The sequence below is a fragment of the Gavialis gangeticus genome, unplaced genomic scaffold (assembly GCF_001723915.1).
Source record: "Gavialis gangeticus isolate Ggan-Ray unplaced genomic scaffold, GavGan_comp1, whole genome shotgun sequence".
In the NCBI taxonomy this organism is placed as follows: Eukaryota; Metazoa; Chordata; order Crocodylia; family Gavialidae; genus Gavialis; species Gavialis gangeticus.
In genome coordinates this window covers 2,192,588-2,202,210 of record NW_017729004.1, presented here as the reverse complement: position 1 = coordinate 2,202,210, position 9,623 = coordinate 2,192,588, and the positions used below count along the sequence as shown (strand labels likewise).

The 9,623-nt window shown below is 42.4% G+C and overlaps 1 protein-coding gene across 3 annotated transcripts in view; it reads right to left on the bottom strand.

Moving 5' to 3' along the window:
• The window catches only part of SETD2 (SET domain containing 2), a 162,393-nt gene that overhangs the window by 65,184 nt on the left and 87,586 nt on the right, over positions 1-9,623 (bottom strand). The window contains exon 13 of one of the 3 annotated variants that reach the window (XR_002095761.1): positions 9,366-9,533. The exons of the other annotated variants lie outside the window; for them this stretch is intronic. The gene's annotated coding sequence lies outside the window, so the exon portion shown is untranslated. The remainder of the gene's footprint in view (positions 1-9,365; positions 9,534-9,623) is intronic. 3 annotated transcript variants of the gene reach the window in all.

Here is a 9,623-nt window from a genome sequence, read left to right as displayed (position 1 = left end):
TCAAAAAAAAAAGCTGCTCTAGTTTTTTTCCATAGTCAAAAAAAAAAAAAAAAAAAACCAACCCAAAAAACCACAGTGAAAGCTAAGAGCTGGCATTTTGCATGGGGTGCCTTGAGGCTAACAAGGTTGAAAACCACTGTCTTGGAGACTAATTGGTTCAGAGACGCATCCATTTTCCTGGTAACAACCTGTTTGGTGAGAAACTATGAGGTAATCCTAAAAAAGCAGGGCTGGAAGGGACCTCAGGAGGTGCCCTAGTCAGCCCCAATACTGAACTGTTGTAGTGCCTTTCAAATGAGACACAAAGCAGAGGTCCATTTGGGACCATTACAAACTGCACGGTGTGGGTAGTAGCCTTAGGGCTGGCATCCTTGCCAGATTCCATTTTAGGCAATTATGCTGTCTTTACGAGCAGCCCCTCCTCCAAGTGACACGGTCTATTTTTCTTCCTTTTCCTGGCCTAAGCTCTTGTGTACTGTTGCCATCTGCTCTCGCTTCCTTCTATGCCCAAACCTCACTTCAGTGGAAAGTGGAGTAAAATTGATATGCTTTGCTTGCTTCAGAGGTGTTGAGGTTAATGTCTGTAAAGTGCTGGAGATCTCTCAATTTTAAGTAGTATTATTAAGGGTGCAATAACACTTTCTAGTGCTTTACCCTTTACAAACTGTGTTCAAACAAGTTATTGAAAATAGGTTACTCTCTCTTCCTCCCAGATTCCAGTCAACTCCTAAGTGACAAATTTATGACTTGCATAATAATTTCCATGGCAACAATGATTTGCATGTAACACTGGAATAAGACATCACAAAGGAAGAGAGTGGGGGGAGGGGGGGGGGAGAGGAAAGCAAATTTAGGAGAAAACTCCCAGCACAAATTGATTGCGTGTATGTACATTTTACTGATTTAGAAAATAAACTGCATATGACTGCATGTCTTAAGATAAGGCCTTCAGGGCAGGGACGGTCTCTGCTTGGGTGTGGCTAATGCAGATGAAGATGCTGCTTCTACCATACTGCTTGCTGATGCCTTCGAGGCGAATAGGATGATCGGAGTGCTACTTTGCTCTTTAGCTCAGGCATTTCTACCATATACTAGAAAATATTACGTAGTATATCTAGCTACATGAGAACTGCCATTTACTGAGTTAGACCCTGGGACCATCTTGCCCAGTCTCCTGTCTCAGTATCAGCGTGGATGCTGACATGGAGAATGAATGGGGCATAACCAGGGTTTTTCCCCCCACTGTTCATCTCTCACTTGCAGCCTCCAGCATTTAAGGGCTAAGAAATTCTGTTTCAGAGGCTGTAGCCTTATCTCTACAAAGGCAGCACAGGAGTGTATGTACAGCAAGAACCTCCGGGGCATCACATGAGAGCTATTAAAATGCGTACGCATTTTCTTTTATATTAACTAGATCTGTGAACTGTATTTTGAAACTAATCCTGTAAATATTTAGCTCTGCTTCCACCAGTCATTCACTGAGGTTACTGGAACTATGTGCGATTAAAGTGAAACACCTGCTAAGTGTCTGCAGGATTAGGACTTTAGATTATCATTAGGATGACAAGAGCATTTAATCTAGGAAAGTGCCTCTGCACAGATTTAGTACTGCTGATTCAAGTGAAATATTTAGACAAATCTCATAACATTATGGTTGGGGGGAAAAAACAAAAATTTCACAAGTGCACACATGCTGTAACCTGTATTTAAATATTTTCGTTCTTATTCCTCTCCTATTTATTTATGCACCTGATAAACCACCCTTCCCAAAAAAGACTCAGGGCTGCTCACAGCAGGAGAAACAGCACAATGGAAAAGGGCAACTGGAATAAATAAAAAGCAGGGGCCCCCTAACAAATTCTTGGTCTAGTTTTGGCTGCTAATGTGTATGTGAGACCTTCCTATTCGGGAAGAGCTTCCAAAAGATGTCCAGGCTTGGGCGCTGGCAGTCTCAAAGGGGAGGAAGGTCCAGAGCTGAGGAGCAACTGCTGAGAACGATCTCTCATGCATCTGCACCAAGTGGACTTGGAGGAGCACTGATGGCACTATCAAGAGGTTGCTCTCAGCAGACCTTAGGGATAGTGATGGGGCACAGAGGAGAAGGCCATCCCTTAGGTGTGTAGGACCCCTTCATAGGTCAAAACCCTAAAACACCCGGTCAGATGAAACCCTTTGCCTGATGAAGGGTGACTGCACCCAAAAGCTTGCTACGAACTTTTTTCCAACTTCTCAGCTGGTCTAATAAAAGATATCACATCTACCCAAAGACCCTTGCATACCCTGAGTTAAGTGCTGGAGCTATGTGCTCCTTTGATTTCATGAAATGAGCAATAGCCATCCTACACCCTATGTTACAGTTGATTAAATCATACCACTTGCCATGCACGCCACTAACCAGTTTGTGGCGTTGCCGTCTGGTTTAGCAAACACCTCGTAGCTATTTTCTTCTGTTCTTACTTGTTTCGGGACAAATTAAGACCCCGTTGCTACCTAATGGAGAGCATGTCTAGGCGCTTCCCACATGACTACATATTCCTGACAGAACTGCACCTTGTAGACAAAGTATAATTGGAGATATACAGCATAAACTTTTGTAACCAGTGGGCTTACTTCATTAGGCGTGCTCCAATGCTCCCAAAAGCAGCAGGTGAAGCACGCCTGCTGTTTATAGAAGCTTATGCTATGCTTCCTACTTACAAAAGCTTATGCATATGCTATGCATCTCTAATTTAGTTAGTCTATAAGGTGCAAATCTACCAGACTTCAGACTAACACAGCTAACTACCTGCGTCTACATATTCTTGAAAGCTACCTAAATCATTTCATAGCATCTGTAATGAGCTACTCGTGCTTTGGCAAGGTAAGACCGAAGTGGTCAGGTGAAAACCAGCAATGGCGCCAGTCGCGTTACAAACTAGCCTAGCAGAAAATAACATATGCAGAATGCAAATGGGAGACGCTGTCAGAAGTGGGAAGGCTATAAGTGCGTACACATTAAAGACTAAAGTTTTGTGCCAGCTTATTAAAATGCTTCCAAAACCAATATCCTCTTTAAAAGCCCGGGAATGCTAACACCTGCCAACAAAGTCTGGCCACAACTATATTATCTGAGAGACTAGGCTGGCAAAAGTTTCTTGGGCCTGCCTGCATTTTTGTATTTGATTTTTTGTCGTTTCAACCAAGATTCTGCAAAATCAACAGGACCCCGCACTGACACAGGGGTCCCAAGGCTAAAACTGTCAGCTCCTCTGACCCAAGGCTGCTCTGGATCTTGTACAGCATCTAGCTAAGTGGCTCCACGATTTAACACAGCAAAACACTCCTCTGATAACAGGCAGCATAATCTAGCGACTAGTACTGCTACGTTCCCACTCCTGGCACCGCCATGGCGGCTCTGCTTCTGGCTTTTACACTGCAGTCAAGTGTCAGCTGCTTCAGCTTGCAAAACGTTATAAGTCCGCTGCATTTATAAATCAAGAAATAAATTGAACTCGCTGTGCTATTCCAATTCTTAACTGTAATTCAAGCTTCATTCTTAAAAACTGAATGCAAAACGAATCTCCAAGGTAGGCTGCATTGATCTTGTCCAGTTCAGCAGCCTAAATGTTCAGAGAGTAAGTGCTTGTCAGTAAGAATAAAAATAAATCCATGCGCTTCAAGAGATTTAAGTGGACCACTGGGCATTTCTTTGTCTAAGGCTGGGAGGGGGAGAGATGTTGGGGGGACACCTTGCTGCTAAATGATGGCATTTGTGACACTGGCATTGGGAGGGTCTGATTGAAGAGATTAAGCTTGTTTCCGAGCAGCTTCATTAATAGCTTAAACCAGAAAAACTAATACTTAAACAAAATGTTTGCTTTAAAAATATTAACTATCAAGCTTTTCATTATTTCAAGCTGCTTGAAAATTGATGTAAAGCCTTCCCCCATTTGATTTTCCAATGTCACAAAATGCATCACTTTCTGGCAATGTGTTTACTTCCCGCTCTACATTTAGAAAAATCCTAATTTATAACTAGGTTTCTCAATTTTATTGAAGAGGGGAAAAGCTTTTTGCCCCCCTAGGCTGAACAAACACCTCCTTTTGTCAGCTTTAACCAGCGTGGAAGAAAGCCAAAGTATCTGTCAAGAAGAAAAGCCTTGCAGTGTATTCACTATAAACTGAAAACAATTTCATAATCAAAAGAGTATGGCTGAAGATGCAAAAGTATAGAGAATAAGTTTTAATGGCATATGAGCCTTTAATAAGGGACAGTGTCTTGATTTTTTTTTAAGACGCGACTTTACCAGTGCTTGAACTGAGCGTTTCATCATATTTTTTGGCACAAAGCCTGTCTAATTTACTGGCTTGGATACAATTCTGGAAGCCTGAATCCTATTTAAATGCTCCTGCTTCACTGGGAAATGGGAAAATATAACGTGTTTCGTTTCACTATATGGTAGGTCCAAGTGAGAGCAAGCTCCATTTTGTAAGCTATTGGGTGTCTCAGCATATTTAGATGCTTAACCTTTGCACTGTCTGCATTTGGAGTCTATACACGTCATGGAACAAAAGAGTAAGTGGTTGCCAACAGCTGATTTGCACCCTTATGAAAACTAGCTACTTCCAAAAGATACCTCGAGGAATAGACGGATGACCATGTGAGGAACGCATAAGACTGACTCAAGAGCTAAGAATACATTCATCACGGGTTCTGCACTTGGCTCTGCCATGGACTCCCTGTGTGATTTGGGACAAATCAACGCGCCTCTGTTGCCTTTCCTTTCCTTTCTGCAGAATGGGACTTTTGCTACTCTCCCCACAGAGAGGTGGCAAGGATAAATTTTGCCGATGTTTCTGGTGCACGGTAACAAGAACATAAAAGAAGTCCGCTGCTACATCCTGTTCTTATTCTTACAATCCTACAAGGCACTGGAACAAAAAAGCTTGGGGTGGATTTATGACTGTGTCTATAGACAATACACTCTCTTATACCTCTGGAGAAAGAATTCAGAAGAAAACTTTCCAGGTTAAGAAAGTGATTAAAATGCTAAGAGATTGATTCCAGCCAATTCTCTGCATCGTGTAGTTAAGTGATGTCCTTTGAAAAAGTTAAACGTTGTTCTGCACACTACACCGACAAAAAATTAATTCTTTTTAGATGTTTCAGAAGCTAAACCACCAGGAGATAGAAGAAAACAACTGGGAAGGGATAAGGATATGACAGAGGTCTAAACTGCTGCTTTGTCACGAATCTTCATTTACAGTTAATGTAAGGGAGATGCGACAGTAGGGTTATTCTTCTAGGCTCCCTCAAGCAGAAAGGAACTGGTAATACTAGTAAATCCTTGTTTATGGGCATCCAGAAGGATTAACTGGAGCAGCAGCTGCAAAGCCACTACCTTCACCTCTCCCACACCTCCATTTTGCTCCCACTTTCTTGAGATGTGTTTAAGGGAAGTTAAGCTACAGGGTACTACACATTTCTATTAGCTCCAAAGGGAATCTAATCTAATGTACAATTTCTGGCACAATGGTCTTGTTGACTGACACTCAATATAAATTTGCAAGAAAGAAAAAAAACTGGGCCTGATCATGATAAAAACAGCAGGCTGGAAATGATCCAGCTATTATGGCTAATGGAAAAATAAAGAGCAGCAGTTAGCCTTGTTAGCCTGAAGTCAGGCAGACAGCTTTCGTGAACCAAGTTCACATCGGCAGATGGAAAGCAGCCTACAAATAAGAGAAGGGAAGGTGCATCTTAGATTCAGGGACTAGATCCTCAGCCCTTCAAACAACCCAGTCAATTATATAATAGAGTTTGCCAAGCAACGCTACTGGAACATGGTTACTAGGACTAATGAGTCACCCAGCAAAAACAGACCTAGTAAATTTAGAACGAGTTAAGGTAATGCTGCTACACAGCATATTGTCAGTTCACTTAAGTGACTGCAACAGGTGATCATGGACTCGCGTTCACTGGATGCATTTTTAAAGAAAGAGAATGCTTTTCTCATCTATATTGTTTATCTTTGCAGACTGAAATAAAGGGAGAAAAAAAGTCAAGCTTCAGGGCTAAAGGTGGTCAGTGTTGGGTTTATGTCACAGCACAACTGGCTGAGGAGCTCCGTTTTTTCTGGAGTAAAAGATACTGCCCATTGTTAGAAGTGGGGAAGCTACAACAGATTTGACAGATCAGTGGTTTAATTTGATACAGCAAATCTTATTCATCCATTGGAAAGTTTAATCTGGAAGACGGCCCTGAACTAGTATGGGAGAGTGATCTAGAAACTCAAGGATTTTCTTCCCAGGCCTACATGTCAGAGTCGGTCTGGTTTCGAAAGAGTCGAGCTCTATTTTTTTTTTAGCAGCAAGAAAGTATTATAAAGAGGGATAAATCAGAATTACTCTATGAAAGTGGGATAGTGACAAAATGAAGTACAAATCAGAAAGACTGCACATGGAAGGATGTTTTGATTTCATGGGCTTGCCTATCCCCAACGCTAAACCACAAGAGCCATTAAGGCCAAATCCTTCTCTACCCTCTTTTCAGAACAATTCTCATTTAACAATAGGCAGAGGAAATCAGATGCAATTAAACAAGATCTGCTTTAAACTAGAGGAAAAGCAAGAATTAAGTTATCAGACTATCCCTAAATCAATCTCTTAGATCTAAGTAATGCAGCATCTCAGAAAGCATTTGTAGTGTCAAGCTAGCAGTAGGTGCAAGGAAGGAACGGCCCACTTAATGAAATCCCCTTGTTTAACTCAGCTAATGAAGATTAAGTCAGGAAAAAAGATAGACTGGTGCAATGAATATGGAGAAGCAAAGGTTACTACATGGGGAGAAGAGGTGAAAAGGTAACCAAAGGCATTTACTATAGGATTCTTGGCACAGCGGAAGATTAGCACTATAAATGGTGTCTGATTACGTATTACAACCACTTCCTCCTTTTATCCAAGAAATCTGTTTGAAACTTTCCAGCTGAAATGGGCACAGCCACTTTCATGTCTACAGCACTAAAAAGATGCAGAGCTACAGGATTGCAAGTGGCGTTCCCTGAAGCTTGTGTCACTTGGGGAAGTCTGCAAATTAAGGGGGAAAAACTACCTATTGATTGGATGGTAATGACCTGTCTGCGACTAATTACAAGCTCAAGACTTGACCTGAGTATTATCAAGTCAAGATCAGCACCAACATCTCAATGCCAAAACGGCAAAAAGCCGCCATCCAGAGGCTACAACATACAGGAGATGCGTATACGTGAAGCTGCACCAGCCTAAATGCTCTGCCTGCCATCTCATCAATCATTTCTGTTCCTCATTCTTTTGCTAATTATTTCTTCTCTTCCTCTGCACCTTGCAATATTTGTTCTCCAAGTCTCAGCCAGTGAAAGGGGTTAATTTATTCCTTTCCAGTTACAAAACAGAGTCCATTTCCTATTGTGTGTTCCCTCCCTTCCTGATTGTGTCTTGATTTGTGAAGGAGAAACAATCTCCCCAGTTTTGCATTCCTATTTGTCCTGAATGGCTCCTCTTTTTCTACATAACTCTCTCCTGTGCTCCTGTACTCATTCCATGCATACCACAAGCTAGACATTTAATTATAATGCAATATCTACAAAGGGAAACAAGGAAAAAAGGACTATGCAACAAGGCATAGACAGCAGAAGCCAAATAACTCAAATATGAATAAGCTGGATCATCCACTATGCAGTAACAATATTTTTCATGTGGATTACACCTTCCCTCTTCATTTGTATCTAGTATTTGTGTATTAAAAAGGTGCCAGCTGCTCATGTCTAGACTCGGTCAGTCTTTTTATCCACAGAAAGTGCACGACACAAGAAATTGGACTGTATGACTTCTCAACACTGCCCTACCAGGTGTCTCAACTATGACTTGGGGCAACCATTTCCAGGTCTAAGATAGCTCTGTCTACACAGATCTCAATCCTCTGTCTACACAGACTTTCAATCCTCAGCTTCACTGCTCAGACTACCAGCAATCATGCCAACTGCAAAGGGGCATTTTGTACCCACACTTGTCCACTGGGTAGTGGATTGTGACAGTGCCAGAAGTCACCTTGCTCAAGCCAAATCTGTTAATCACTTTCGACCTGAGACACATTTAACAGTGACTTGGAATTCAAGGCTAACAGCCCTTTAATATTCCCCCGAGAAACCCAGAGCTTTAGAAAGGTACTATTTAAAAGTACATACTGGGTAGTTTAAGTGGATGCTCCGATAAGCTTAATTACAACTTAATACTTTTGCCCTCTCATTGGGAAGGTTATGTTATCACTTGCATATGTAAAAGGCTTGTGAAGGGAGATCCTGGAAGTTCATTGCCACCACCAGAGAGGCACAAATATAACCTGGAGAAGTGTCTTATGGCAATGCTATGGATTGGGTTGGCATTGCCAATTCTGCTCGAGTAACTTAATTCTCATGCTGAAGCAGAGCTTCTTTGTGGGCAAGCAGCTGTATAAAGTTACTGAAGTTCAGGTTATTAATGGTTTGGGCAGTTGTGCTCCAGCCTCTGCAAACTGAGATAAACAGCTAAGAGTCTTCAACAGCTGGACTGCCTCCAGGAGATCACCACCTTTAAAATGCTTGTGCTAAACGTGAAATCATGATCTTTTCCATCTTATAAACTGAAGTTTAAAAGGAAAGAACATGATCAAAAGAGCCGGTTGAAGAAAGCCCAGCAGTTTCCTATATAGTTACTGCAACCCTAAGAGCAGGAATTTATCTCCCCCAAAGGGCAGCACATGTGAATATACCATATGCATTAGGGGCTTATGGGTCAAGAACACCAGGCCCTCACCAGCGCTTTTCACCTACATGCATCTGGAATCATTAGCCATCGTGCCATAAAGCATTTATTGAAAATGTCACCAAGTACGCATCAGTCCCACAGAGGCCTTACCTGCGTGAGTCCTGGCGCAGTCCACGTTCTCGCGAGAGCTAAAGCACATGTAAGCATTGCATTTAGCCACCACCTGCTACCTGCTGTGTGTTGAGCGACCCTTACCATCTCGAGTACGTTTTCAGCATGGGGGAATACATGCACCACTTCCTCTCCAACAGGAAATGCCTGCACAAACCCATGCTGAAAACTTACCCCGTTGAGTAGTGTGCGTGTCTGTGTTGCAGTGAGTTGTGTATTACTGGCTGATATTCCTCAAGGGTTCAGGAGTCCAACTGGACACGCCTTGCAAGCCAAGGCAGCTGCCCTGTGTATAGAGGTATATAAAAAGATAGCTCACTTAATCCTTTCATGCCAGGAGTTGGGATTTTCCCGGAGCGACGTCCATTGCCGGCAATGGACGCACCAAAATAACGTCGGCATCAATGAGTTAACCACCTCTGTCCTCTTTTCACCTATTATATTTCTCATGCATCATCCAGCTTCCCAACCATCTTCCTGTTTCTTCACAGTATGCACGCTACGTTCTCTCCCTTCTTCAGCACGGAGTTGAAAATGGAGTTGAGAAAAGGAGACACATGGTCAGCTGGTGATGTTAACAAGCTCCTTGCTGCCCTGAGAAGCTAGATGGAAATGGTTGAAATTACAAGGGGGTCATCATCAAGATCGGGGAGGACAAAGTGTAAGTTACAAGACTTCAGACCCTCCCGCCC